This window comes from Mobula hypostoma, chromosome 4, assembly GCF_963921235.1.
Source record: "Mobula hypostoma chromosome 4, sMobHyp1.1, whole genome shotgun sequence".
Lineage (NCBI taxonomy): Eukaryota > Metazoa > Chordata > Chondrichthyes > Myliobatiformes > Myliobatidae > Mobula > Mobula hypostoma.
In genome coordinates this window covers 150,531,079-150,558,884 of record NC_086100.1, presented here as the reverse complement: position 1 = coordinate 150,558,884, position 27,806 = coordinate 150,531,079, and the positions used below count along the sequence as shown (strand labels likewise).

Below are 27,806 nucleotides of genomic sequence, written 5' to 3'. Positions count from 1 at the left end.
CTCACTCTTCCTTCAGTTAGTCCTGACGAAGGGTCTCGGCCTGAAACGTCGACTGCGCCTCTTCCTATAGATGCTGCTTGGCCTGCTGCGTTCACCAGCAACTTTGATGACAATTGTAGATATAATGGTTTTCTGAGGTCTTAAGGTGGTTCAGATACTTTAAAAGTATTCTTCCATTAATATTTAGTGTGAATTCCTTTGAAACACAAGCCTTCTATCCAAATTATTTGGCACAACTTTTATTAATTACAGCTGGCCTCTTGATAACCAGATTGTATCTTGGCTGAGTTTTGGATGGCATGTCATCTAAGCTGATTAGGGATCCACTGGTTTATATGATAGCTTCCTGCCATCTGAATGGCTCTCATAGTATTAGTGCTTAGTGTTGGGCAGTTCTCAACAAAGTTACAAGGCACTGTGAAAGATTGTGCCCCTTGTCACCTTAAAACTAAGCATTCACAGTACACTGGGGTTTAACAATCTGTAGGATGAGCAGTAATGAACACAAAACAATACCTGTATCATCTTTGTGAAAGGCTGCTGCTTGTCAGACCTAACCACACATCGAGAAAATGGAATTCAACCCTCTTTCTGAAAATCTCTAGATCATAGGAGTACAAATGGGCAGTTGTTTGCCTAGACCATGGCTCTCTCACGGCCCTGGAGCATTTTGTCTTGGGGGTTCACTGGTAAGTGAGAATGATGTACCATAATTCCTCAAAGCACACAGAGATGTTAGAAGTTCCCTTTTGCAGGATTATAGAGAAGCTGGTACCACAGTAGACTTGCAGATTTAATGGGCTGCAGAGTCATGCAGCCTCACAGGTACAGTGGCCCATATTTAATCCTCCCTCACCTCTGAAGGTGCTTGTTCCAGTCTATGCTGTTAGAGCAGCTTCTGGGTTTAGCACATGTACAGTAGCAATTAACCTCGGCCACTCACCTTCAGGTTCAAATATGTATTGAGGATTAAATTTAAAATGCAGACTAGGAAATGGGCACTTAACTGTTTGTCTACATATGCATGAATCCAATCAACATCTGAAGGGTCTCGGCCTGAAATGTTGACTGTTTACTCTTTTCTGTAGATGCTGCCTGGCCTGCAGAGTTCCTCCAGCATTTTGTGTGAGTCGCTTGGATTTCCAGCATCTGCAGATTTTCTCACCTTTCAACTTCCCATTGCATGGATACAATTGTAATTAACATTTATTTTGGGTGTGATGGTGGGAAGATCCAGACATTTGAAACTGTTACATGTGTAGTTCAAGAGGGTATTGTAGATATGGATTTATTTGAATTGTCCTGGATTTTCTTTGATCTTCAGCGTATAACGTGTGTAGATGGGCACAGGCAGACCTTTCACTGATGTGATGCCTGCTGTATCCTGTTTTGTCAAATAAAGAGGCTGCTTCATAACTATGGTAATTTTCTCCAGTGACTTCATTCACGCAACAACATTGTGCTTTCCCTGTGACCACATGCTATGTGTTTCCCCTGAGCGATTAAGCTTCCTCCACATCCCAAACTCTTGCTAACTGATAGGCTATTTGGCCACTGTTGAGTATCTATTGTGTGAATAGATGGAGGGTGAATCATGTCTAAGTTTACGGGCATGTGGAAATAATCGGTTACAGGGAAATAAGTGGGGGAATGGAATTGATGGGATGCTGTGAGAGATAGTCTTGTGGGCCGAACAGTGACCCCTATGTCAGAAGAAATAGGGAGATATTGAAAATTCCATCAAAAATAACTAAAAATAACAAATTTTGGTTTTAGGCATTGCCAGCTCCATCAAGGGTGACATCCGTTATTAAGGACCCCACACAACGTAGGACATGCCCTCTTTTCATTACTACCATCAGAGAGAAGATACAGGAGCCTAAAGATACAGATTCAACTTTTTATGAACAGCTTCTTCCCCTCCACCATAACTATTTTTGGGCTCTTTTTGTATTACTTATTTAATTCTATATACTCTATATTTCTTATTATAAATTGTAGTGTATTTTAGATATTGCACTGTGCCCCCACCACAAAACAATGTACTTCACGCTAATAAACATCATTCTGATTCTGAATTAGATATTTAAATATTTTTCCTGAAACAATCACATACCTACATTCATTCTTTCTCTTTCCAAGACCCATACAGTAATTGAAGGGATGAAAATGGGAGGGTTACCTATTCCTAGTATTTTGTCAAAGCTGCATGAAGACGGAAGCTTAAGGATCGTGTGAGAATATTTCTGGGACAATCTCTCCTCAATTCTTCCTCCTTTTTTCTGGCTTTTACTTGTCACCTTCATGAAATAGAATATTCCACAATATACTGAGACATCAGTATAGCAAGGGGCTGAAACAGCATCTTCTTATACATTGCATCTGTGTTACAGATCAAAATATTTTAAGAAAGCAGTAAGTTTAGTTATTTGTTTCAGCTATGGGAGTATGACAAAATGACATTCTAATCATTGAATTACACTAAGGCACAGGCAAGCAAAAAAAGGAGAAATAAACATGGTATTCTCATTTAAAATGTTTCAAAGTTCAACACAGAAATTAACACTTTCTCAAAATTAGAAAACCGGACTGTGTCATTTCCTTGGGTTTAATGTCAGTGCAAGTCACACAAATATGCAATTAATATGCCACTGAGGCAATCACTGCTTTCATGCTAACACAGCAAAGTAGTTCACCCACACCTTACTCATGCTCAAAGTCTTTTGATCTCCTGTGCTGTGGGCATACAGGAAAGGTGGGGAAGAAGGGGATGTATAGGTGCTTATTAGACTTAAATTCCACTGCAGCAGAAATCATTTCAGCTGTCAGCTGTCCCAGCAGGCGCCTTACTGCCGAGCTGCTTGACCTGACTGTCTCGACTTAGCTCATGTGGCGTGCAGAGTCCGTGGATAGAAAAACAAAATGACTTAAGATGAGTTTTGGAAGAGGGAGGTGGGAAATGCTTGCGGGGGTTTAACAGTGTACAGCAACACATGTTTTAAATTTGTGATTAGGGGACTTTTGGGGGAAAAATTGCAAAGGAAAACAGAAACAATATAGAATGAAAATTTACTTCTGACAGATAACTGAATCTATATACTGGGACAGTTCTAGAGGGTGGTGGGTCTTTCCTTGCGCAGGACTGTTTGATATACACCACAGGAAACTCTTATGTGTGTCAGCAACAACAAGCAAACAAGAGCATGTGTGCAGTATTTGTAATGACTATTACAACAAAATGATTTCTGGAGGTTTAATTCCTGATGCTAGGCATGGTCCATACCGACATAGGAAACAAAAGTCCAGTTATTTCAAACAATGTCCATGGAGTGCTTATTTTTACATTTGCCATGTCTATTGGCTGTTAGACTCTTGATGGCCACCTGCAAAGCAAAACTCAAGTGGATAAACTAACTCATCCCAACACGGATCTGATTCCACAACCTATGGACTCACTTGCAAGGAATTTGCAACTTATGTTCCCAATATTATTTACATGTGTTTGTCTATTTATCTATCTACTTATATGTTATATATATATATATTCTTTCTCTATTTGCAGAATTTGTTATCTTTTACACGTTGGTTGTTTATCCATCTTAATTTGAGTGCGGTTTTTCATTGATTCTCTCATGTTTCTTTGTATTTACTGTGAATGCCCACAAGGAATTGAATCTCAATGTTATATATGGTGACATATATGTCCTGTGATAATAAATTTACTTTGAACTTTGAACCTTGAGACTGTGGCAGTGTTATATTCAGGACCTTTGGGTAACCTCACTAGACACACCTTCTTTCCTGATGGCATGTCACAATAAAAAGGAATGCAGAGCAAAACAAGCACTAATTAATGTGCAATTATGTGCTTTAAGAGCTGTCCGGGTCCCAAAAGAGTGTTTTGCATCCATTAGATGTAATTGTGTTTTCATTCTCTTGATTTTATCATTGAGGAAACACACAGTGAAACTTTCTGACACTGTGCTTCTTTACTGGATATTTTTCCAAATAAATGCAGAGTAAAATGTTGCTGACCCTCTAACATTGCAGAGAGGAATATCCAGAGATTTTATTTCATTCAAGTTGTCTTTATCTTGGGAATTCTCTCTGGTTCTAAGATAATGATTGTCTTTGTCATTTTTCCGGTGATTGCAAGTCCCTGTTGGATACTGTTAATATGGAATGCTGCAATCCTAAAGGTCAATTTGAAAGGTTGAGTCAGTGATAAGGAAGGGAAATGCAATGTTAGTATTCATTTCAAGAGGACTAGAATATAAAAGCAAGACTGTAATATTGAGTCTATATAAGGCACTGGTGAAGCCTCACTTGGGGTATTGTGAACAGTTTTTGGCCCCTTATTTAAGGAAGGATGTACTGATACTGGAGATGGTGCAAAGGAAGTTCACAGAAATGATTCCAGGATTGAAAGGTTTATCATAGGAGTGTTTGATGGCCCTGGGCCTGTACTCACTGGAAATAAGAACACTGAGGGAGCATCTCATTGAAACCTATCAAATGTTGAAAGGCCTCGATAGAGTGGATGTGGGGAGGAGATTTCCTTTGGTGGGGAAGTCTAAGACCAGAGAACACAGCCTCAGAATAGAGGGACATCCATTTAGAATGGAGTTGAGGAATTTCTTTAGCTAGAGAGTGGTGACTCTGTGGAATTTGTTGTGGAGGCCTAGTCATCAGGTATATTTAAGGCAGAGCTTAATAGTTTCCTAGGCAGGCATGAAGGGATCTGGGGAGAAGGCAGGAGACTGGGGCTGAGAGGGACATGGATGAAATGGCAGAGCAGACTTGATGGGCCAAATGTCCTACTTCTCCTTCTAAATCTTATGGTCTTGGTCTGATTCACGGATTTATTGGCACATGGTGGGGGAGATGTGTGGCCTCAGTTGTAGTGACAACCAGGCCTTAAGCCACTATGTCATCTGTTTACAGTTGCCCAAGAGAAAGGCGTTGAAGTCAGTGTGGCGCGGTATCCAAGTTTGAGTTGGTGCTGCACCGCCAGTGTTCACTGGGCAGAAGACAAGCCGTGTTGTGTTCCACTTCAGACTGCTACAGCAGTCATGGATTCAGATTCTTGGAATATTTCTTGTGCGACTATATTTTACTGATATCGTATATGTGGCTGCTGGCTTACATATGCTATATGTGCCCTGAACTGCACAGGGCTGTTACTGTGTTTTTCACCTTGGTGCCAGAGCAGTGCTGTCCTGTTTGGCTGTATTCGTGTATGGTTGAATGATGATTGAACATGAACTTGATCTACTTTCCTTACTCTCTGGGTTGATGGATTCTAGAGTAACTGTTGAGACCCCTGAGGTACTTCCAGATTCTGTCACGCCTGGGGTCATGAAGGTGCCTGGTCAGATGGAAAAATATGTGTTTTATTAAATGGTGGGACAACTTCTGTGCATGGTGGGCTTGAAGTCCTTAGTGTCATCTTGAATGCTCCTCTTTCATTTTTAGAGGTCATGTATGTTTTCAGAAGTCTGTGGCACATTGCAACTTTCTGAAGGATGTTTTGAGAAAATTCTTCAAACTTTTCTTCTGTTCACCTGATAATGTTGCAGTGTGAAAGAACTCAGAATAGAAAGTTTGTCTCAGAAGTCTGGTGTTGCACAAGCAAAGGATGTGGCTTACCCATCAGAAATGACTAGTGTGATTAGGGCCTTGATATTGGAAGGTTAGACTAGAAAAGGATATTGATATTGCTTTGCCTACATTTCCAGTGGAATATTTTCCAGAGGCTGTCTTGGTAGCATTCAAGCTTTGGTCAAATTGATTAAAAGCACGGCTAAGCAATTTATGGATTTATAAATTAAATAGCCAAAATGTAAACTATACACGTATTGTGGTTTCTGATAAGAAATCTGGTTTTGCAATTACCTGAGGAGCTGTTGCAGAACTGAGAAAATGTGTAAATCGAGACGGGGAGGAGAAGGTGTGACTAGTGGCTGGATCCCATTGTAGCTCCCAGATATAACAGAGGATTCAAAGGCTCAAAGTACATTTATTTATTATCAAGAAATGTATAAATTATACACCTTGAGATTTGTTTCCTTACAGGCAGCCACAAAGCAAGAAACCTGAAGAAACAATTAAAAAAAAGGAAGACCAAAACCACAGTGGAGAGAAAGAGAAAGGAAAAAAAACCACAATCATGCAACCAATAGACACAAGCGACAGCGTTCCGAACCAGATTGAGTCCTTAGGTCCACTTCCCAGAGCAGCTGGAGTGGGCCCCAGCCTCGATCCAGTAGCAGAGCAGCTGGAGCAGTTCACTGCCAAGAGATGAATAAATATCATGGGATAGCGAGTGAAATCAGGACACCCTTGCCTCCAGTCCCGACACTCGGGTCTTCCAGTCTGGCTGGTGTTTAACTTGTCCAAGCCCTGGGTAGTGCCTCACTCTAGGACCTGGATCCTGGTACAGCAACACACCCTGGCCTCGTAGCCCGAAGCCATTCTCGATCTCGCCAAATCGGCTTGGTACTCGGAGCGATCCAACTTTGCACCTGGATTAGGAGGACAGGCATTGAAACTCTTCTGCAACAACCCCTCTTCAAATTGGTCACTCCAACTTCAACAGTGATACTAACGCTGTCTGCAAGCCTGGCTCGAAAACATTGCGTTTCCACTTTGTGATGTACCCGCTCTGCCCATCCTTTGTATCCTTCGAATCAACTTTGCTTCTGCTTGCTTCATCATTGCTTGTGGTGATAATTTACCACATTTAACTTCAGAAAAAGTTTTCATTAGTGACATTTTTAGTCAAATTTCTTGTCATTTGAGCTACCAATGAGCTGTCGTATGCATTTGGTAGCAGCATCTGACACCGGAAGTACTGCCGTGACAGAGGAGCAGAAACTTGGACACTAGTTTTCTATGTTGTAAAATATACACTTGTGCTCAAGATACAATGGTGCAAATAACATAGTCATGTTGCCTCTTTTGATGCAAGCCAATTAACACAACCCCATTGTCTTAACATTTGACTTTTGCATATGAAATCTCTTAGTCCGTGGAGCAACCTGTGCTTTTAAATTCAATTTGCTGCTTGCAATTTACAAAAAAACTGAAGGCTAATTGCAAGGTTCCTGAACTTACATTCACAATAAGAGCAGAAGCTTGGTTCTTGTTTTAATTAATATCTGCTATATTCACAAAACTCCAGAATACTCCCTAACGACACTCTCATCTCTTAGTGAAAGGTCGTGGGTTCAAGACTTACTCTGAATTAAGGCTGTCAGCACAGTTCATAGGAAGAACAGACTGTTGAATGGTTCTGACCATCAGTTAGATATCAATAATTCCTCCCGAAGAGAACAGGTTGGTATCCTGGTCATCATTTCTTCTAGACTCTCGGCAACTGAGTGCACGGCCATTGATTGAGTTTCGATTTTGTGGGAACTATTTGTGTACTCACATTTGCAATTATCTTATTTCAATAACTGCATATTGATTGTAGTGTGTTTGAAACATTCTGAGAAAATGCAAGCATTTTTGACTCCTTGAAGAATTTGCTCCCTGTTTGCACGAAAGTATCTGATTCAGGTATAATCTGTGAATTTAGTCAGCTTGTACAATGCAGAGCATTACACCCTTGCTTGATCTCAACCTTATGCCACTTCTAATCACATCCACTTCCTCGCAAAAGTCACTAAATAACAATCAAGAGGATGAAATTAAGAGATATAGATTGAGTGTACAGCCAGAGACTTTTTCCCAGGGTGGAAGTGGCTAAAATGAAGGTGCTTAATTTTAAGGAGATTGGAAAAATGTATTGTGGGGGTGGGGGAGGTGTCAGCGGTCATTTTGTTTTACAGAGTGAAAGGTACATGTGATTGGCTGCCAAGCGTGGTGGTAGAAGCTGATACATTAGGGACTTTAAGAGACACTTGAATTGGCAGAAAGTTGATAGAAAAATAGAAGGTTATTTGGCAAGGAATGGTCAGATTAATCTTAGAGAAGGTTAAAAAGTTGGCACAGCATCATGGCCCAAAGAACTCATACTGTTCTGTCCTATGTACTATTATTGACTTAATGAGAATGCAGAGGGCACTGTAGTACAATCCTATTTTTACTCGATCAGTTAAATGAGTTAAAAAAGTAATGTCAAATCTGTAGAGGCAGGATCAGCAACTGAATTAGTGAAGCCAGATATTTTAATGGCCAGAGCTAAGCCAATTAAGACATTATTACTGACAAAGTAAGTCACTGCACATTGGAAAGAAAGTAATAGGTAACAAGCAGTTTGATAAGCACTAAAAGGTAAATTTTGAAACATTATTTTAAATTATATTGTGAGTGCAGAAGCAAGTGCCTTGGTTCAAACTAATAAATAAAAAAAATTGTGTCAGTTTCTATAAAATACAAGTGCTGAAACAAAATATTAATACTAAGAGTGCAGAATTATTATTGGTGCTTTCTTTCAGCTGAACCATTACACTGTAGGCTTGCCTGCTTTCTTAAGTGGTTGTAAAATATCGAGTAGAGTAAGCAAGTTTCAGTCATTATCGTTTAAAACTTAAGAGGAAGCATAATCTTGCGGACTCTTGAGTCTGCTCCATTCAAAAGACTATGCCTGAATTCCTACATGAAATGTATCATTCCAAACTATTCCCGTAGCCCTTAATTTATTTAGCCCCCAAAAATCTTTTAGGGTCATTTGAACATACACACTCACCTGGAATACATAGCCTGCTGTGGTAGAGAATTCCAAATATTAGTAACCCTTTCATTCGAAATGGACAACACCTTTTCCTCAAATTTCATTCCCTGACTGTTAGCTGTCCCTTCAGGGGAAACAGCCTCTCCACACCTAAGAGTTTACATGTGCTCGGTGGCCACTTTATTGGGTACATCCTGTATCTAATAAAGTGGCCACTGAGTGCATGTTGAAAGTTCAAAGCTCAAAGTAAATTTATTGTCAATGTACATATATGTCACCTGCTATTATAGGCCATCCACTTCAATCTTCAATGCCTTGTGTGCTCAGAGATGCTCTTCTGCACACCACGGTTGTGATGTGTGGTCATCTGATTTACTGTTGCCTTTCTGCCAGTTTAAACCACTTTGGCCGTTCTCCTCTGACCTCACTCATTAACGAGGCATTTTCGCTCATAGAACTGTCACTCACTGGATTTTTTTTTTTGTTTTTTTTTGCGCCATTCTCTGTAAACTCTAGAGATTGTAGTGTATGAAAATCTCAGGAGATTAGCGGTTTCTGAGATACTCAAACTATACCATTTGGCACCAACAATCATTCCATGGTCAAAGTCACTTAGATCACATTTCTTTAACATTCTGATGTTTGATCTGACCAACAAATGAACCTTTGGACCATGTCTGCATTCTTTTATGCATGGGTTGCTGCAACATGATTATCTGATTAATTGAATTGAATTGACTTTATTACTTACATCCTTCATATACATGAGGAGTAAAATTCTTTACACTGCATCTCCATTCAAATGTGGAATTATAGTAATTTATAATAAATATTATGTACAACAGGATAGTCAATATAACATAGAAATATAGCTACATCAACATGAATTAATCAGTCTGATGGCCTGGTGGAAGAAGCTGTCCCAGCACCTGTTGGTCCTGGTTTTTATGCTGCAGTACCATTTCCTGGATGGTAGCAGCTGGAACAGTTTGTAGTTGGGGTGACTCAGGTTCCCAATGATCCTTCGGGCCCTTTTTACACACCTGTCTTTGTAAATGTTCTGAATAGTGGAAGTTCACATCTACAGATGTGCTGGGCTGTCCGCACCACTCTCTGCAGAGCCCTGCGATTGAGAGAAGTACAGTTCCCATACTAGGCAGTGATTCAGCCAGTCAGGATGCTCTCAATTGTGCCCCTGTGGAAACTTCTTAGAATTTGGGTGACCATACCAAACTTCTTCAACCGTCTGAGGTGAAAGAGGCGCTGTTGTGCCTTTTTCACCACACAGCTGGTATGTACAGACCACGTGAGATCCTTGGTGATGTTTATGCTGAGGAACTTAAAGCTGTTCACCTTCTTAACCTTAGATCCATTAATGTCTATAGGGGTTAGCCTGTCTCCATTCCTCCTGTAGTCCACAAATGGCTCCTTTGTATTTGTGACATTGAGGGAGAGGTTATTTTCTTGACACAACTGTGTCAGGGTGGTGACTTCCTCTCTGTAGATTGCCTCATTATTATTTGAGATTAGGCCAATCAGTGTAGTGCCATCAGCAAATTAAATTAGCAGATTAGAGCTGTGGGTGTTGACACAGTCGTGGGTATACAGATATTTGCGTTAATGAACAGGTGTATAGAGGTATATAATAAAGTGGTCACGACGTGTTTATTAGTGATATCGCCTCATTTCCAGAGAGTATATCCAATATTATGATCTACTCAGCCTATTTATCCTAGGAATTCATCCATGTTGAGGAAACAGAAAATGTAAAAAATATTGAGAACATATTTTTTTCTCTCTTTCTGATTAATCCAATGAAGCTCTGGTATAGCTCCTTTAAGACAAGTGGATTTTTTTTGGAAAGGTGACCAAAGCGGTGCACTCTCTCCAGTTAGATTCTCACTAAAAATCCATATAATTACAGCAGTACCTCCTTATGCTTTTATTCCAGAATTCTTCAATTGGGGCTAATATACCACTTACTATCTTTACTTGCTGTACCAACTTGTTAACTTATTAAGATTTTAAGAGGTCATCAAAGCCAATGAAATTGCCAACACTTACTACCAATGCATCATGTTTTAAAGTACCTTCCATTTTTTCTACTGTAATGCCCTGGTTAAGACTTCTACTGCTATGTGGTATTCTTATTTTAGCAATTTTCTGCAAAAGCAGTGGGTCCTGCTAGTAATAGTGTTTTGGCTTCAGCTGAAGATAAAGAACCATGTTGTCCAACTTAGGAATGTTGTGTCAGTCAATCAGGATTGTCCTGGTATGTGTTTTAACTTTCTGCACAGTTGGATGCCATGGAACATTTGAGAGGGCTGGGCGGGATGAGTTTTCTGCAGGACAGTAATCTGGTTTGGGGTCTTTTGGCGGGAGCTGCAGTGTGGGGCACAAGGGATGATGGCCGCAGAATTCTGTTCGAAGGAGAGACCCCGTTGTGAGAAGTGCTTTGTGCAGATAAGTGGTTCAAAGGAGGAAGAGCCAATACTTCTGAGTTAGCCAGTTTGTTCGAGATGGTCTTCGAGGGAAGTTCGAACTGTGACTGATGTCATTTATGCAGAATGTGGGTTCAGCGCATGAATAAAGCGATACATCTAACTACTCCAGAAATGAGCTCCAACATTTATCGGCATTGGACTGGTTTAACTGTAATAGGCTTTTTTATTTTTTTTCCTTTCCTGTCAATTGCTTGATAAAGTTGAAAATTTTGGTAATTATACTGTCTTTATAATTTTATGCTGGTGTATGATCTGTCATTGTTTGGAGACTGATATGGGCAGTATTTACATAGCTTTCAATGTCCCTCAATCGGAACATGCCAACTTTCCTGATTAGTTGAACCCCGAATCATACTGACCCTAGATGTATATTGTTTATGAAAGATGGCCTTCTCACCGCTGAGTTACATGGTTGTTACCAGAGTTACCAGAGTTAGCCCCGGTGAGAGGATTGATTAAGCAGTTTATTTGTGTGTTTAAGCCAGTGTTTAAACTAGTGTTTCTGGAAAGTGAGGTACGTTGTAATAAAGGTACATTATTATGGATGCTACGGGGTTTAAGGTTTGGCGCAAATCAAAGAAGGTACCCACACATAACGCTCATGTTCTCAGCTGGCTGGATATTTAAATTTCCGACAAACTGCTACTTAAATTGCTGAGTTCTGTAAAAGTATTGGGAATAAAGTTAAGCTGATTGAACATCGTTTTGGACAATCAGCTGGTAAGGACGTCGTGTTAGTCCAGACTACCAGTGACATGACTGAAGTCGTGCTGCCCAATAGGATATGGGCACCTGGAGAGACGGGGCAATGTGCAGTCCATATTTTTAAAGAAGTGGGGAATGTAATTGAGGGTGAAGACTTTCAAGAGAAGTTGCTCTCGTTTCTGCAAAGTGAGGGAAAGGAGTTAGTTGTCTAATGTGAAAAGTCTAATGAGTCCTTCAGCAGATTATTTAAGTTCTGAGCTGGTTTCAGCTATTACAGCACTAGCTGATAAATGTCTACCTGCAGGGAGCCAGTTATCACAGGCTGAGAATGTTCTCTGGAGTTAAGCCCACCCCCAGTGGGGAAGAAGAATATGAGGACTGGGCTGAGCAGATGTCTCGGTTAATAGATAAATGGCAGTGCTCAGATAGTGTGAAAAGCAGAGACTGGTAGAGAGTTTAAAGAGTCTGGTGGCTGATATTGTGAGGTTCCTCAAGGCAGTAAGCTCATTAGACGTGTTAGCTAACTACATGCAAGTTTTGGAAGAAACTTTTGGCACTACCGATCTTATGATGAAGTTTAGGCACACATTCCAGGAGGAAAGAGGTGAGAAGCCTTTGAGTTGAGCTGACCTAATGGATGTCTGCTTATGTTTCAGCTAAACACGACACACCCGTTGGAAAACTGTCGGACTCACTGAGCAGAGGAGCGCTGCTGAAAAGGGTCTTTTGACTAGAGAGGCAACCAGTATTTTCTGTTACAACTGTGGAGAGGACGGATATCTCAAGCAAAACTGTGAGGGACAGGAAAATCTTCAGAAAGTAAGTCGGCAGTTAATCCAGTGATTTGCAACATGTCCTAAGGGGACGTTAGGGGGTATAGAAGTCGTTGGGCGGTGTTCGAGATTCTTGAGTGGGCGGGGCATTGCACACTCGAGTCATTTGCAAAAAAGCTACAAATAACCTTGAGAGTAGTCTCATTGCTTCTTATAACACTTCCAAAATGATAGCAAAGTGTGAAAGATTAATAATGCCTGCTATATCAGAAGTGCTCACCACTATTCTCAAAATGGATACCAGTATTTTAAAATCAATTCCTCTGAGTAATTACTAGAGCCATACTTGACAGCGGTTCTCAAGTCAATTTACTTTACAGATGCTTTTACAACTGGTATTTGATGTATTTAACCATTGACACCACTCAGTGCCCTTGAGACTTGGGGGCTCAGTACTGACGAGTACCTGTGTGATGGTTACTTGTCATTGAAACTGGAGTTCTTGGAAGCAGATGTTGGAGCAATTGAGACTATTGGCTCACCAATTCTGGTCTGCCAGGATCCAGTTGACAAAGGTGAAGCTTCTATTCGTGTGGGAACAAATACTCCCATTGTGAGAAGGCTCGTGGGAGCATGCGAGGAGAAAAAAGGAGAAAATATTTTGAAAACCTTGTCCATGGTGATCAGAGCAACTTTTGAGAAGGTGCAAATTCCTTCTAAGTAGGATGATGAGCATAAGCGAGGAACTGTGTGGTACACCCAGTCTAATCCTGTCACGTTATGTTCTGGAGAAGCAGGTAGAATGATAGAGGAACCTCCTTTCCGAGAGAGTTGTTGTTGTTCAGCTACACCTCCTTAAACTGAAGGAAGCTGAGTTCAGACGGGCAGGGGAACTGAGTCACCAAAGGTATGAGGGATAAACAGGAGGAGGCATCCTCAAATAAAGAGGAACAGTCACAAGGAGTGGCTGAAGCTGAAGATGTGATATGGATGTCTCAGAGAGTCAGGAAACCCTCAGATAGGCTGACATATGATGCACTGGAGAAACAGAGTGTTGTATCCATCCCCGAGCTGAGATATGTTACTTTCATTCACAAATGGATTGGGGATCCTGAAATCACAAATTCATTGGAATGCTGTGTTATTAATAATGGTTTAATAAGTTCCAAAGTCATGAGGACATGACTATATTTGGTGGGGGAGAATGTAACGCCCTGGTAAAGAGTTCTACAGCTATGCTTATAGTTATTTTCATTTTAGCAATTTTCTGCAAAAGCAGTATGTTCTGTTAGCTTTGGCTAAAGATAAGGAGTCATGTTGTCCAACTTGAGCTGTGTTGTGTTAGACAATCAGGATTGTCTTGGTATGTGTTTTAACTTTCTGCACAGTGGAATGCCATGTAACATTTGAGAGCGCTGGGCGGGATGAGATTTCTGAAGGACAGTAGTCTGGTTTGAGGTCTTTTGGCGGGAGCTGCAGAGTTGGGCACAAGGAAGATGTCTGCCGAATGCCATTTGAAGGAGACACCCGTTGTAAGAAGTGCTTTGTGAAGGGGAATGGCTCCGAGGAGGAAGGCCAAATACTCCTGAGTTAGCTGGTTTGTTTGAGATGATCTTTGAGGGAAGTTTGAACTCTTTCATGCAGAAAATGTGTTCAGTGCTTGAGTAAAGCGATGCACCAACCACTCCAGAATTGAGCTCCAATGTTTATGTGCACATTGGACTGGTTTAACTGAAAAAGGCCTTTTTTTATTTTCCTGTTAACTGTTTGATAAAGTTGAAAAACTAGTAAATATACTACCTTTAAGATTTTATGCTGTGTGCAACCTGTCATTTATTGGCAGCCAATAATTGTGTATGGGACAGTATTTCCACGGCTTCTGCTACAATCAATGTTCGTCCATCAGAACATCCTAACTTTCCTGATTAGTTGAACCCCAAATCATACCGACCCTAGACGTATATTGTATATGAAAGGTGACATTCTCATCGCTGAGTCATGTGACTGTTAACAGAGTTGGCTAATGAGCCAAGTTTGTATACAAGCCCCAGTGACAGAGTTACACCGCCATTAATTAAATTTATAGTTTCCCAATCTGTATGTTTCTTAGCACTTGACTATTTTATATGTCTTGGCAGCTATCTTGCCTCTTACACAGATTTCCTTTTGCTTTAAGCCTTGCCCTAGCCCAAATTTAGCAAATGTCAAAATTAATAAAACTCAGTTTTGAGTAACAAATCTTTACCATCTCTTTTAACTGCTGCCACCATTGTGTCACTCACCTATTCTTGGTCCCCATTCTGTCACATCAATTTCTTTTAGTTCTCCACCCCTCTTACTCTGCAACTTCACATTTGATCTTCAAATTAACATTTCTGATTTTGTAGATACTTCTGGTTCTGATGAGAGATCATTGACGTAAAACGTTAACTCATTCTCTCCATAGATGCTGCCTGACCTGCTGAGTGTTCCCAGGTTTTTCTATATAGTTTAATAAAATATGATTGGAATCTGTACCCAAATCCATTTCATCCATTGAGATGCAACCAGCACCTCTTGATGCAGTTTATTGGTCACCAGGCTTTTGTAGGTCGTGCAGACTCTTCATTTGACTCATTTCGCAATTTCACTGGAACATTAAGTAGAAAAGCAGGATTATTTGAGATTTTTTTTCTGCATTTACTCAGGTTGCCATTAACCTGAAAAAATGAGCCAGCGCATTTTAAGTACATGATCATGTTAGGATGTAAAGTTGGCTGATAATGCAGAGAAAGAATACTAGATTGTTGGAAGAACCTTTTTGAAATAGTTGTTAAACATGGTGGTGCACAAAGAGGCAGTGGTTTCTCTGGCTCCCAAAGAATGGGGCAAGATTTAAATTCATGATTCATATTTATTGTGTGTTTTATGTTTATTATGCTTTTATACGCTGTATCAGATCTAGAGTAACAATCACATCACTCTCCTTTACTCTTGTATACTGAAGAATAACAATAAACAATCTTGAAACTTACACTTAACTGCTTGCATGGAAGATTCCACTACTCAAACAAGAATAAGATAAACTGGCCAACATTCCACTTCTAACCATTTAACAATTTACTATTTGCAAAACTTCAGATGTGATAATCAATTGCTCAGTTTGTCTCAATAAGGGCAAAGTTCAGAATCCACATCCCCAACACCAAACAGTTCACTTCCCTGTCCCTAGAGATCATTTTATGTTAATTATTTATCAAGTATGGGAAGTACCCACCGTCAAATAGAAAAAAGGGCTACCTTTTAAGCCTGATGAAGTTAGATCCTTACAATAAGCAAGGATAAACAGAATATTTTGTCACACAAACATGAGGAAATCTGCAGATACTGGAATTTCAAGCAAAACACATAGAAGTTGCTGGTGAATGCAGCAGGCCAGGCAGCATCTCTAGGAAGAGGTACAGTCGACGTTTCAGGCTGAGACCCTTTGTCTTTGTCATAGAATATTTTGTCATGCAGCTTTACTGGAATAATTAGATAGTGGAAGATCAAGGGAACAAATTGGGAGAGCAGCAGAGATTGGAAAGATGAGTTACAGTTCCACTTCAAGGGAGTGTAGAGGAGCAGAGTAAAACAATTACTTCAGAGTTCAAAGTAAATTTATTATCCAAGTACATATATGTCACCATATACAACCCTGAGATTTATTTTCTTGTGGGTAATCACAGTATATGCAAAGTAAAACAATAGAATCAATGAAAAACTGCACACAAGATGGACAAGCAACCAATGTGCGAAAGACAAAAAGCTGTGCAAATACAAAAAGGCGGAAAAACAAATAAAATAATAATAAATAAATAAACAATAAATATCAAGAACATGAAACCAAGAGTCTCTGAAAGTGAGTCCATAGGTTGTGGGAACGGTTCCATGTTGGGTGAGTAAAGTTATCCACTTTGGTTCAAGAGCCTGATGGTTGAGCAGTATTAACTTTCTGAACCTAGTCGTGTAGGTCCTGAGGCTCCTGTGTCTCCTGCGATGTTTTAGTAACTCCAGAATTTAATAGAATGAACAACACGGATCAAGGATAATTCATGCACACTAGTTTCATTTTACTTTAGCGAGATGCCTACACATGACATGGTGACGTAATGATGTATGTTATTCACTTACTTTTACATGTAACCTGTAACGAGTTATGTAAACAAACAAGAATGCTTAGTTGAGCAATATATTTACAATATTATTACTCAAATATTAAATATGCATCTCTCCTCCTTATTCAGGCCTAAAGATTTAATTGTTGTGGAGGCTTTCTTACTCTTATGGGATAATGTCTTTCCTGACAAGGGGCGATCACTCTGCTTGACAGGTGAGACTTGTGGCTGTGAAACAATCTCAGGTTCTGTGGTCTCCCCCATGGTGATTGAAAAATTTGTCTCTGGGACTCCAAGAAGTGGTTCTGACAGCTCTGGCCAGCTTTCTTCCCTAACAATTGACTCTGCTCTCCTCAACCCTTCAATGTGCTGTTTCCAGATGATATCAGATGCAACCTCCACTGTGTAGGAGAGTTGTTCAGTTCTGTCTTTAATCTTTCTGAGTATCCCCTTTTGATCATCTTAGTAGTGCCTTGCTGGGACTGCTTGTCCAGGAGTGAAACATCGAACCTCCTTGTTTGAGGAGCCTTCGATTTGTCTCAGATGTTTGTCCTGCATCCTCCTTCTGAGATTGGGTTTGAGGAGATCCAAGTGTGAATGTTAGGGAACAGCATAGTTGGTGAGTTGTTGGTTGTGGAGTGTGCTGTATTGCGAGGTGCCAGAGGGAAATTGGTGAACTTCTGATTCAGAGTCAGTGTAGTGTGTTCTGCTAAGAGTGCTCACAGTGCAATCTTTAGACTCTGGACAAATGTTTCCACTAAGCTATTTGTGGCTGGGTGGTATGGTGCAGGTGAAATATGTCTTATTCCATTCACTTTCAGGAATGACTGAAATTATTCCACAACAAACTATGGTCTATTGTCTCTGACTATGGACAATCTCAGACTGATGTTCTGCCATTGAGAAGAGGCTTCTCAACACATCCACAGTGTGCGAGGCTGTAGTGAAGGCCAGGGCAAAGCAGACCTTTCCCGGGGATGACGAGGCACTGCTCTTTGCATCTTCTGGATGTGTTGGCATCCCAAACAGTGCATGGCAAGATGCTTAATCTGCTGATCTATCTCAGGCCACTAGATAAAATTCGAGCCAATGTATTCAATTTGACCACGCCTAGATGACCGGCATATAGCTCCTCCAATACTTTATCTCTCAGCTTGGATGTTACAACAACTCTCAATTCCCACATAAGGCAGCCCCCATCAAGGGCAAATTCATCCCAGTGGTGATAAAAATGAGGGACTGGGATTTCTGCTCCATATTGCAGCCACTTTGGGTGAGACAATGTAGGTTCTTTTCTGGTTTCACTTTGGATCACCTCTGCCATAATGGGAAGGCTTTTGGTTTGCATTAGGGAGAATACGTCAAAAGGCACGTCCTCTTTTATAAATATTTCATGTATTTTCTTTTGCAAGGGTAATCAGGACAATTTTTTAGCTTTTCCATGATTAGTCCTTCTCTTCAATTTGATCTTGTAATTGTCCCCCAAGAAACAGAGCCCATCTTTGCGTCTGACCTGCTGCTGTTGGTGGAACACCCTTCCGTGGGTTGAAAATGGACACTAGCGGTTGTGATCAATAATGAGGGTAAACTCTCTCCCATAATAGTACTGGTGAAGTGTTTTACACCCCAAACCAGACTCAAGGCCTCTCTGTCAAACTGAGCATAATTTTTCCCTGCAGCTGTAAGGCAACATGATGCAAAGGCTATGGGGCGCTCACTTCATGTGACATAACTACACCTATATCATAAGGTGAGGCATCACAGGCAAGCTTCACTGGATGGTGTGGATCATCATGTGTGAGTACAAAGCTGATGTCACCTTTTCCTTTACCTTTTCAAAAGCTACCTCACACTGCTTTGTCCATTGCCATTTCTTCCTGATCTGTAGTAATGAGTTCAAGGGGTGGAGTACAGTAGCCAGGTTTGGCAGGAACCTGTTATAGTAATGGACAAATCCTGTAAAGGATTGCAACTGTGACTCGTCCCTTGGCCTTGAGGTATCCACCTCTGCTTGAATTTTTCCAGCACACTTGTGTAATTCTTGCGCGTCAATAGTGTGACTACAGTAAGTGATGCTTCGTTTAATTAATTCACACTTGTTGCATTGTGCTCTGAGCCAATAATCTTCTAATCTTTTCAACACTGTCTTGAGATTTTGGAAATGCTCCTTGTCATCCTTGCTGGTAACAATGATGTCATCCAGGAAACACTGAGTACTTGGACAGCCTTGCAGCTCCTGGCCCATAGCTTTCTGCCAGAGGGCAGATGCAGATGTTATTCCATAAATAAGCCTGTTATAGTGATAAAGCCCTTTCTGAGTGTTAATGGTGAGAAACACTTTGGACCCTTCTTCTATCTCCATCTGCAGGAAGGCCACAGTTAATTCCACTTTGCTAAAATGTTTTCCTCCGGAAAGGTTTACATCCTGGGCAGCTGGTATAGATCTACTTTCAGTGACCTTAAGATCACCACAGATCCTGACAGACCCATTCTTTTTGGCTACTGAGATCACTGGCATTCCCCATGGGTTTCATTAAACTTTGGAAAGAATTCCTTTAGCCTCTGTGCAATCAAGCTTACTGGCTACTTTATCGCAGGTGGTATAAGGAACTGGACAGGCTTTGTAAAACTTCGGTGTCGCATTTTCATTTAAAACTGTTTTACCTTGGATATTTTTGAATTTTCTTTTCAAATCTTTTAATATTTTTATCCAAAATAAACATGAGTACATCGAAATAAACAACACATTTTCTTTTCAAATCTTTTAATATTTTTATCCAAAATAAACATGAGTACATTGAAATAAACAACACTTACAATGTCTCAAGAAAAAAAACATTATATAAAGATTGAAAAAATTTTGTGATGGAAAAAAGACCCTACTAAGCAAGAACAGTGAGGATAAAAGAAAAATCCCATTAGGTGTTCAACCCCAGAGCCATGAGTCATACATAAAGCTTCTAAAGATAAACATCAAACCGTCAGCAAAAAAGAAAGTACCAAAAAAAAATCCACAATTAGATCGTGGAGAATCCATAATTAACTCAAATGATAATAACGAGCAAATCAACCCCATCTTTTCTCAAAATCAAACATAGGTTTAAAGGTTCGACTTCTAATTTTCTCCAAACTAAGACATAGCATCACTTGAAAGAACCATTGTGACAAAGTGGGAGCTGTTGTATCCTTCCACATCAACAAAATGGTCCTCCTAGCTATCAATGTAACAAATGCAATAGCATGTTGGTCAGACACAGAGATACAATGGATATCTTGAGGAATTATTCCAAAAAGCACAGTTAATTTGTTAGGTTGTAAATTAATTTTAAGTGCTTTAGAAATTGTCGAAGAAACTGACTTCCAGAACTGTTCCAGTATAGAGCAAGACCAAAACATATGTGTCAGTGTAGCTATCTCAGTTTTACATCTATCACAATAACTATCAACATTAGGGAATATTTTAGACAATCTCTCCTTCGTCAAATGGTAACGATATACAATTTTAAATTGAATCAGTGAATGACTAGTACAGATTGAAGAAGAGTTAACCAACTTCAAATTTTTGAATTTTCTAATGCATCCTTGAATACTGCTGTGGCCTCATCTAGCACCTTCCTTAATTCACGTTCGGTTGACTCTATTACAGAGGATGTGACATGCAAAGGGCGATGGATATCTAATCAAGTTGTAGTTGCCTCAGTCAATCGTGTTCCTACAATGCTGGCCTTCCTGTTTTTACCACATACAAGCCTAATGCGTCTTGTTGGGTGTTTTATTTTACTGTTATGAATGTCCTTCCCACAGATGTTATCTTTGCTCCATTCTAAGTTTTTAGTTGGATATCTGCAGGCTTCAGTTCAGTATCTTTGAAATGCTGTTCAAACTCATTTTGTGGAATGACTGAAACAGCTGACCTAACAACCAATTCCATTTTAATTAATTTGCCATTCACTGCTGGCGTAAGCCATATTGCTTGTTCTTGTTAGTTTTCACATTGTTACTTTCAAGGCTATTCAGTCCTGTGTCACTCTCATTAACAGATTTTTCGTGAACAACATCCAGATTAGTGTTCTTTCTAAAACTTTGTCTTGACTTTTTACCTCTTTCTCTTCCCTGTGCAGTCCATCTATTTTGTCTGCCTGACCTGCTCTTTGTACAGGCCCTACTTTGTTGCATTTTCCGAAAGCTTTGTCTGAAAGTTGCATTGGTCTGGTATATGTGACCCCCTGCCACAACGGCAACACAATTTGTTTGTCCAGGCAGCTTCCCATTTAGATATTGCCATTTTGTTTATGTTCACTTTCATTCTGACCGCAACTCAAATGCATCTCTGTCTGCTGTTTCCATTGATAGAAGCCATTTCAAGGGGCTTTTTAAATGCAAATTGCACTTCAGTTAGGAACCATTTTTGAATGATTTATTGTAAAATTCCACAAACTAAATAATCATCATTAAGCCCACCACTGAACTGACAGTGCTCAGAAAATTTCTTTGATTCAGCCATGTACAGTGAAATGGACTCCCTTCTTTTTTATTCCCACTTATGAAACCTAAAACATTCTTCAATCAACAGTGGTTTGGGTTCTAAATATCCCTGCATTATTATTCATGATACCAGCAAAGCCTACTTCGGCTAGTTTGGTTGGAGCAGTTAAACTTTTAAGCAAACTGTATGCCTTTAAACCCAATGCACTCAGCAAAACTTGCAACGTACACAAAATACTGGAGGAACTCAGCAGGTCAGGCAGTATCTATGGAAAAGAGAAAATGTCAACTGCTTACTCTTTTCCATAGATGCTGCCTGGCCTGCTGAGTACCTCCAGCATTTTGTGTGTGTTGCTTGGATTTCCAGCATCTGCAGATTTTATCTTGTTTGTTATCAGCAAAACTGGCACCTGCTTCTCATTAGCTGTTTCATTTGCTTCAAAATGCTGCTCAATTCACTCAGTATACATGAGTCAGTTACCCATTGTGCATTCAAACAAGTCTATCTTCCCGACATAGCCAGCCATTTCTGCTTTTTCAAAAATTATGGTTATTATAAGAGCCAGAGAAGTACTACAGTATAGGGACTCAAGTGACCCGAAGGTGGCTAGAGCAGGGATCCAAGTAAGTACTGGCAGGAAGTGGAGGGCAGAGGAAGCTGTTCAGGAGGCAGAGGCGAGGCTGCATCACAGGAGGCTGGTGGGAGTGGTCACACGAGGCCGAGCTGGGCTAGGATCCTTTCCAACTCCCCAAATGGACACCAGAGGGAAGGAAAGGCGTCGTCTAGTTCAGGAGGAGGTGAGAGCAGTAGTGGAGGAGATGAGAGCCTGCAAGGCGGTGGGAATGAAGCAACAGGGAGCTTGGAGAAGATGGGAGAATGCGGTTGAGAGGGAAGTGACCTGGGCTGATCTTTGGAAAGCCGAACCACACCGCATCCAATTTCTCATCCAGGCAGTTTACGATGTGCTTCCAAGCCCATCAAACCTGCAGACATGGGGCAAGGCAGAGTCATCTGCGTGCCCACTGTGCTCCAAGCGAGGAACCTCAGTGGCTGTGCAAGGGCACTTGGTGAGGGACGGTACAGGTGGAGGCATGATCAGGTCCTGAAGACCATCGTCGAAGCCGTCAGCGCAGGAGTTGAGTGGGCGAAGTGGTCCCGACCCTCCAAGTAGACCATTGCCTTTGTCAGAGCTGGGGAGCAGCCAATATCTGCCAAAAGAACATCTGCAGGCATTCTGACCTCTGCAAGAGACTGGCAGCTGTTGGTGGACCTTGAACGGCAGCTGAAGTTCCCCAACCATATCGCAGCCACCACCCTGTGACCAGACATTGTCTTAGTGTCTGAGTCTACTAAGCAAGTGGGGTTGCTGGAGCTGACAGTCCCATGGGAAGATAGCTTGGAGGAGGCCTTTGCAAGGAAGCTCTCCATGTACGCAGTACTCCAAGTGGTCAGCAACTGTCAGCAGGCTGGATGGAGAGCGAGATGTCTCCCAGTGGAGGTTGGTTGTAGGGTCATAGCCCGTTCTTTAGTTAGAGTCTTCAGCATTTTGGGCATCGAGGGAGAGAGGAAGAGGAGAGCCATCCGCAGTACCACTGATGGCGGCAGAGAGGGCCTCAAGATGGCTGTGGCTCAAAAGAGGGGAGCCATGGAGTCATAAGTAGCTGGCCATCTGGACACAAGCTGGGGTCTGATCAGCCCCGGCTGGGTCACCTGGAGGAGGTTGTATGATGTTGAAAGACCCGAAACACCTGATGATTCCAGGAACATCACTGAAGTTGTGTCCAGAAGCATCAATAGATGTATGTACACAGCTCGTACTCATTATTTAGGGCGTCCCTACCAAAGGAGGTATATGCTGCTCCTTCCCTCTGCTAGCCTGCAGGTCACCCTTGGGTAAGTTGTACCACCTGCCGAGCCTCCTTATCAGGGATACCTGAAGCCATGGCAGCAGGTGGTGGATGGTCATATTTGCATATCACAAGCCCCGGTTGTGACACCAGGCAGACAATGTTTGAAGAGCAAACACGAGGAATTCTGCATATGCTGGAAATTCAAGCAATACACATCAAAGTTGCTGGTGAATGCAGCAGGCCAGGCAGCATCTCTAGGAAGAGATACAGTCGACGTTTCGGGCCGAGACCCTTCGTCAGGACTAACTGAAAGAAGAGCTAGTAAGAGATTTGAAAGTGGGAGGGGGAGGGGGAGATCCAAAATGATAGGAGAAGACAGGAGGGGGAGGGATGGAGCCAAGCACTGGACAGTCGATTGGCAAAAGGCATATGAGAGGATCATGGGACAGGAGGCCCAGGGAGAAGGAAAAGAGGGAGGGGGGAAAATGTTTCAAGAGTATTGATAATGACAGGGTTTACCCATCGTCTAAAGACATTGCCTGGGAGAAAGCAATAGCAAACTACTTCTGTTAAAAAAATACCAAGAGCAATTATGGTCATGGAGACCATGATTGCCCACATCATATGATACGGTGTATAATGATGATGATAATGACTCACTGTTTATGAACCCATGAATTTCTCCATTTTCTGTCTTTTTTAACTTGAACGTCTTTCTCCTCTTGTGAAGAAAAAAGTGCTGTGATTTTTTTAACCCTAACGTCTCGCTGTGCTTCAATAAGTAAGTAGTAATCTTGAGTTCACTTAAAACTTCCTCGTTGTCAGAAATTAATCAAAAGAAAAACGTGAAGCTGGGATAACTTATGTATGTAGGTTTCATTTTACTTGAGGGAGACATGCACACCTGACATGGTGGCGTAATGATGTATGCCATTCACTTGCTTTTACATGTACCCCATAATGAATTATTTAAACAAATAAGAATACTTAATCAAACAATATATTCACAATATTATTCAAATATTATTGAAATATTAAATACAAAACACCTCCTCCTGATGGCAGTAGTGAGAAGAGAGCACGGCCTGGATGGCGTGGGTCCTTGATGATGGATGCTGCTTTCCTGTGACAGTGTTCCTTGGAGATGTGCTCAATGGTGGGGAGAGCTTTACCTGTGATGGATTAGGCTGTATCCATTACTTTTTTGTTGGCTTTTCCATTCAATGTTTTTGGTGTTTCCATACCAGGCCATGATGCAACCAGTCAGTATACTCTCCACCGTGCACCTATGAAAGTTTGTCAGAGTTTTAGATGACTTGCTGAATCTTCTCAAACTTCTAATAAAGTGGAGGTGATCCTGTGCCTTCTTTGTACTGAACTCTAATTTTTAGATTGTGCCCCCAATTCTGAATTCATAATCAGTGGATATAGTTATCTCTGCTGCCTTAACAGCTCCTGGCAGTGGGGTTATTTAGCCATAGCTGGGGATCCGGTTCTCGAGCACCAGGGCATGTCCACACACTGGTGTGCCTGCCTGCTATGTGTGCAGGGCCAGACTTCCTCCCCGTCCTCTATGGTTCAGCCCGTGTCTGAAAGGAGTACATTATGTCACCAGCGAGGAAGCAGTACATGAGGCTTGCTGTTGGAGAGGCTTAGATGTTCAGCTCTCCTTTCTGCAAGATTACTACCAGCGGTGGAAGCTGAAAGTGAGAACAACAAGTACTATCCACTACACCACCTCACTCGACACATCACAACAACCATTTTGACACCAGTTAACCTACCTAACCCAAGGTATACTATTCATAATGCTCCAGAATAATCTAACTAGAACTTTTTACAATTGAACCACAAATACTATATTTGGAGAAGTTCTCCTGATATAAAGAAGAATGTTTAATTAACAATTTTATTTGTTTTCTGGATTGGTCCATAACATTTTGATGATATTTCAGTGAACCCTAAAATCTTGGACTACAACAATATCCAGCTTTTCACCATATATTATTCCATATTTTTGTCCAAAGCCAATGACCTCATGTTTGCCTAATTGAATACAGTTTGCTGCAGGTCATCCTTTGGCTTACCAATCATCGCAAGGATCATGCTGGACATAGTCTGCTGCCCAGCTAAATGATAGGAGTTTCTGATTTTCTGACCAATTCTAATGAAGGGTACTGTCCTGAAATGGTAATCCTGTCTCTCCACAAATGCTGTTTTCTAGCATTTTCTGTTTTCTTGTTATTTTACCTTCTTAAATTAGCCTTTGGAAGTATTTCTCATTCTCTGAATTACTTTTTCACTCCTCTTTCTGTCTTCACCTTTTCTATAACAATTAAGTTATTAAGAATTAATTTAGAAGTATTCCTTCTCCCATACGCTAAGAGCTGGTTGCATTTAGTTCTCCTCAATGCAGTGGGCTGGATGAATTGATATGCTGAACCTGCAAGGAATGCAGAGAGGTGGATTGAGCTCTGAATGGCAAGTGGACCTTGGAGTTGGTCTGTCTTGGGCCCAACCTTTATCATCTTGGTGGGTTTTTGAAAAAGGAGCAAATTGCATCTGGTCCTTCTCCTCAGCATGTCAGTACACTGGTAATAGTGAGTCTAGCAAACAGGTGTGAGATCAATTGCCAGCACTTCTAATCTCCTGCTGGACCTTTGCATTCAGCTATGTAGAGGAGTCCAATGCAAACTGACCTGCTTACGCTTATTGTTATCAGTTTGATTTGGCCTAATATCACTTTAAATTATATTGGTCCAGTTGCTTTCATCTCCCTCACTTTTCACCCTGCTCCAGTTCCTTGTTTGGTACTTGTGCAAAACTGGAAACATTATCTCTGTTTGTCCCTTTGTAGTAACTCCCTAGCCTGTTGAGTACTTCCAGCATTCTACTGATATTTTAGCTCCAGCTGAACAGAAGTACAGGGACATCCATTTTGTGTGCGTTCCTACGGATTTCCTGCATCTGCAGAATCTTTTGTGTTTATGATTTGCTGTTCCACTGTGAAGTCTCTTTGAGGTATGCCTACACTGAAAAAATTTAAATCTTCTCTTTGAAGGAGTTCAGTGAGATGCTCTCTCACTGATACCCTTTTGTGATCTCTGATACTCCAGCTTGGAATCCTTCCCCTCCCCACCCTTCTTATTCTGGCTTCCTCTCCCTTCCTTTTTATGCCTAGCGAAGTGTCTCAGCCCAAAATATCAACTGTTTATCCCACTCCATTGATTTCTGCCTAACCTGTTGAGTTCCTCCAGCATTTTGTGTGTTGCCCTGGAATTCCAGCATCTGCAGAATAACTTGTTTTGTAATTATAAACAGGACATCAGTGACATTCTTCAAGACTTGAATGGAATAAAAGTGTTACTAAGATTTGTTTTAACATTATCTCTTGGAATCTTAACTGGCAAGAACAAGTTTTTTGACATTATGTTCAAGTTGATGCACAAGTTGTTGAGGAAATGTTACATTTTGAAATCCCAGATGAACCAATAAATTTTGTAGCAGCCACAAAATGCGGACTAGTTTAAATTAAGCACATATGTGTGCAGTTTTAGGAAGAGCATTTACTTGAAGTATTCATTTTAGGATCTAACTTCAATGTACCTAGCTTGTTTAAACCTAGGTTGGCTGACATAAGCTGCCAACAAATTGCCTATGTACACATTAAAAATATTTCCCTGTAAAAGGATAATCTTACAGAGAAAATACCAACTTCAACATTAATGTGGCTAGAATCTGTGATTACTGTGGAGAGGCTCACTTGCAGACAATGAAATGCTATGCTTTTCAGAAAATATCATAGAGTATCTTCTGAAAATTACGTCTGAACTCCTGGGACTGAACTTTCCGCTTGGGCAATTCTTCCACGTGAAAAAGTTGGATGAAACTTCTGCCCACCATGCTGAATTGTGTCCTCAGAGATCCCATCTGAAATAGAGCATTTTCTGAATTCTATGTTTAGTTTGGGCTTAACTGCTTTCAGTTCAGAGCAGTTCAAAGGTCAAAGTGAATTTATTATCAAAGTACATATCTGTCACTCTATACAACTATGACATTCATTTTCCTGTGGGCATACTCAGTAAGTCCATAATAGAAAAATAACCATAATAGAATCAATGAAAGACCACATCAACTTCGGCATTCAACCAACGTCTAAAAGACAATAAAGTGCACAAATAAAAAAGAAAGAAATACTAACAATGAATAAATAAGCAACAAAATTGAAAGCATGTGACGAAGATTCCTTGAAAGTGAGAACACTTCTGTGATAGGGCAGTGAAGCTGAGTGAAGTTATCCCCTTTTTCTTCAAGAGCCTGATAGTTGAGGGATAATAACTGTTCCTGTTGCTTCTTCCTGATGGCAGCAGTGAGAAAAGAGCATGCTCCTGTGTAGTGGGGGTCCCTGATAATAGATGCTGCTTCATGTAGATGTACTCAGTGGTGGAGAGGGCTTTACCTGTGATGTACTGGGCCATATCCACTCAAGGCCATTGATGTTTCCATACTAGGCTGTGATGCAGCCAGTCAATATACGCTCCACTACACATCTATAGAAGTTCATCAAAGTTTAAGGTGACATGCCAAATCTTCACAAACTCCTAAGGAAGTAGAGGTGTTGCGAGGCTTTCTTTGTACTTGCACTTATGAGCTGGGCCCAGGACAGGTCCTC

The 27,806-nt window shown here is 40.9% G+C and overlaps 1 long non-coding RNA gene across 1 annotated transcript in view; it reads left to right on the top strand.

Moving 5' to 3' along the window:
* The window catches only part of LOC134344946 (uncharacterized), a 125,042-nt gene that overhangs the window by 16,989 nt on the left and 80,247 nt on the right, over nt 1-27,806 (top strand). Inside the window, exon 2 of the long non-coding RNA XR_010017571.1 lies at nt 12,546-12,708. This is a non-coding gene — a long non-coding RNA (uncharacterized LOC134344946). The remainder of the gene's footprint in view (nt 1-12,545; nt 12,709-27,806) is intronic.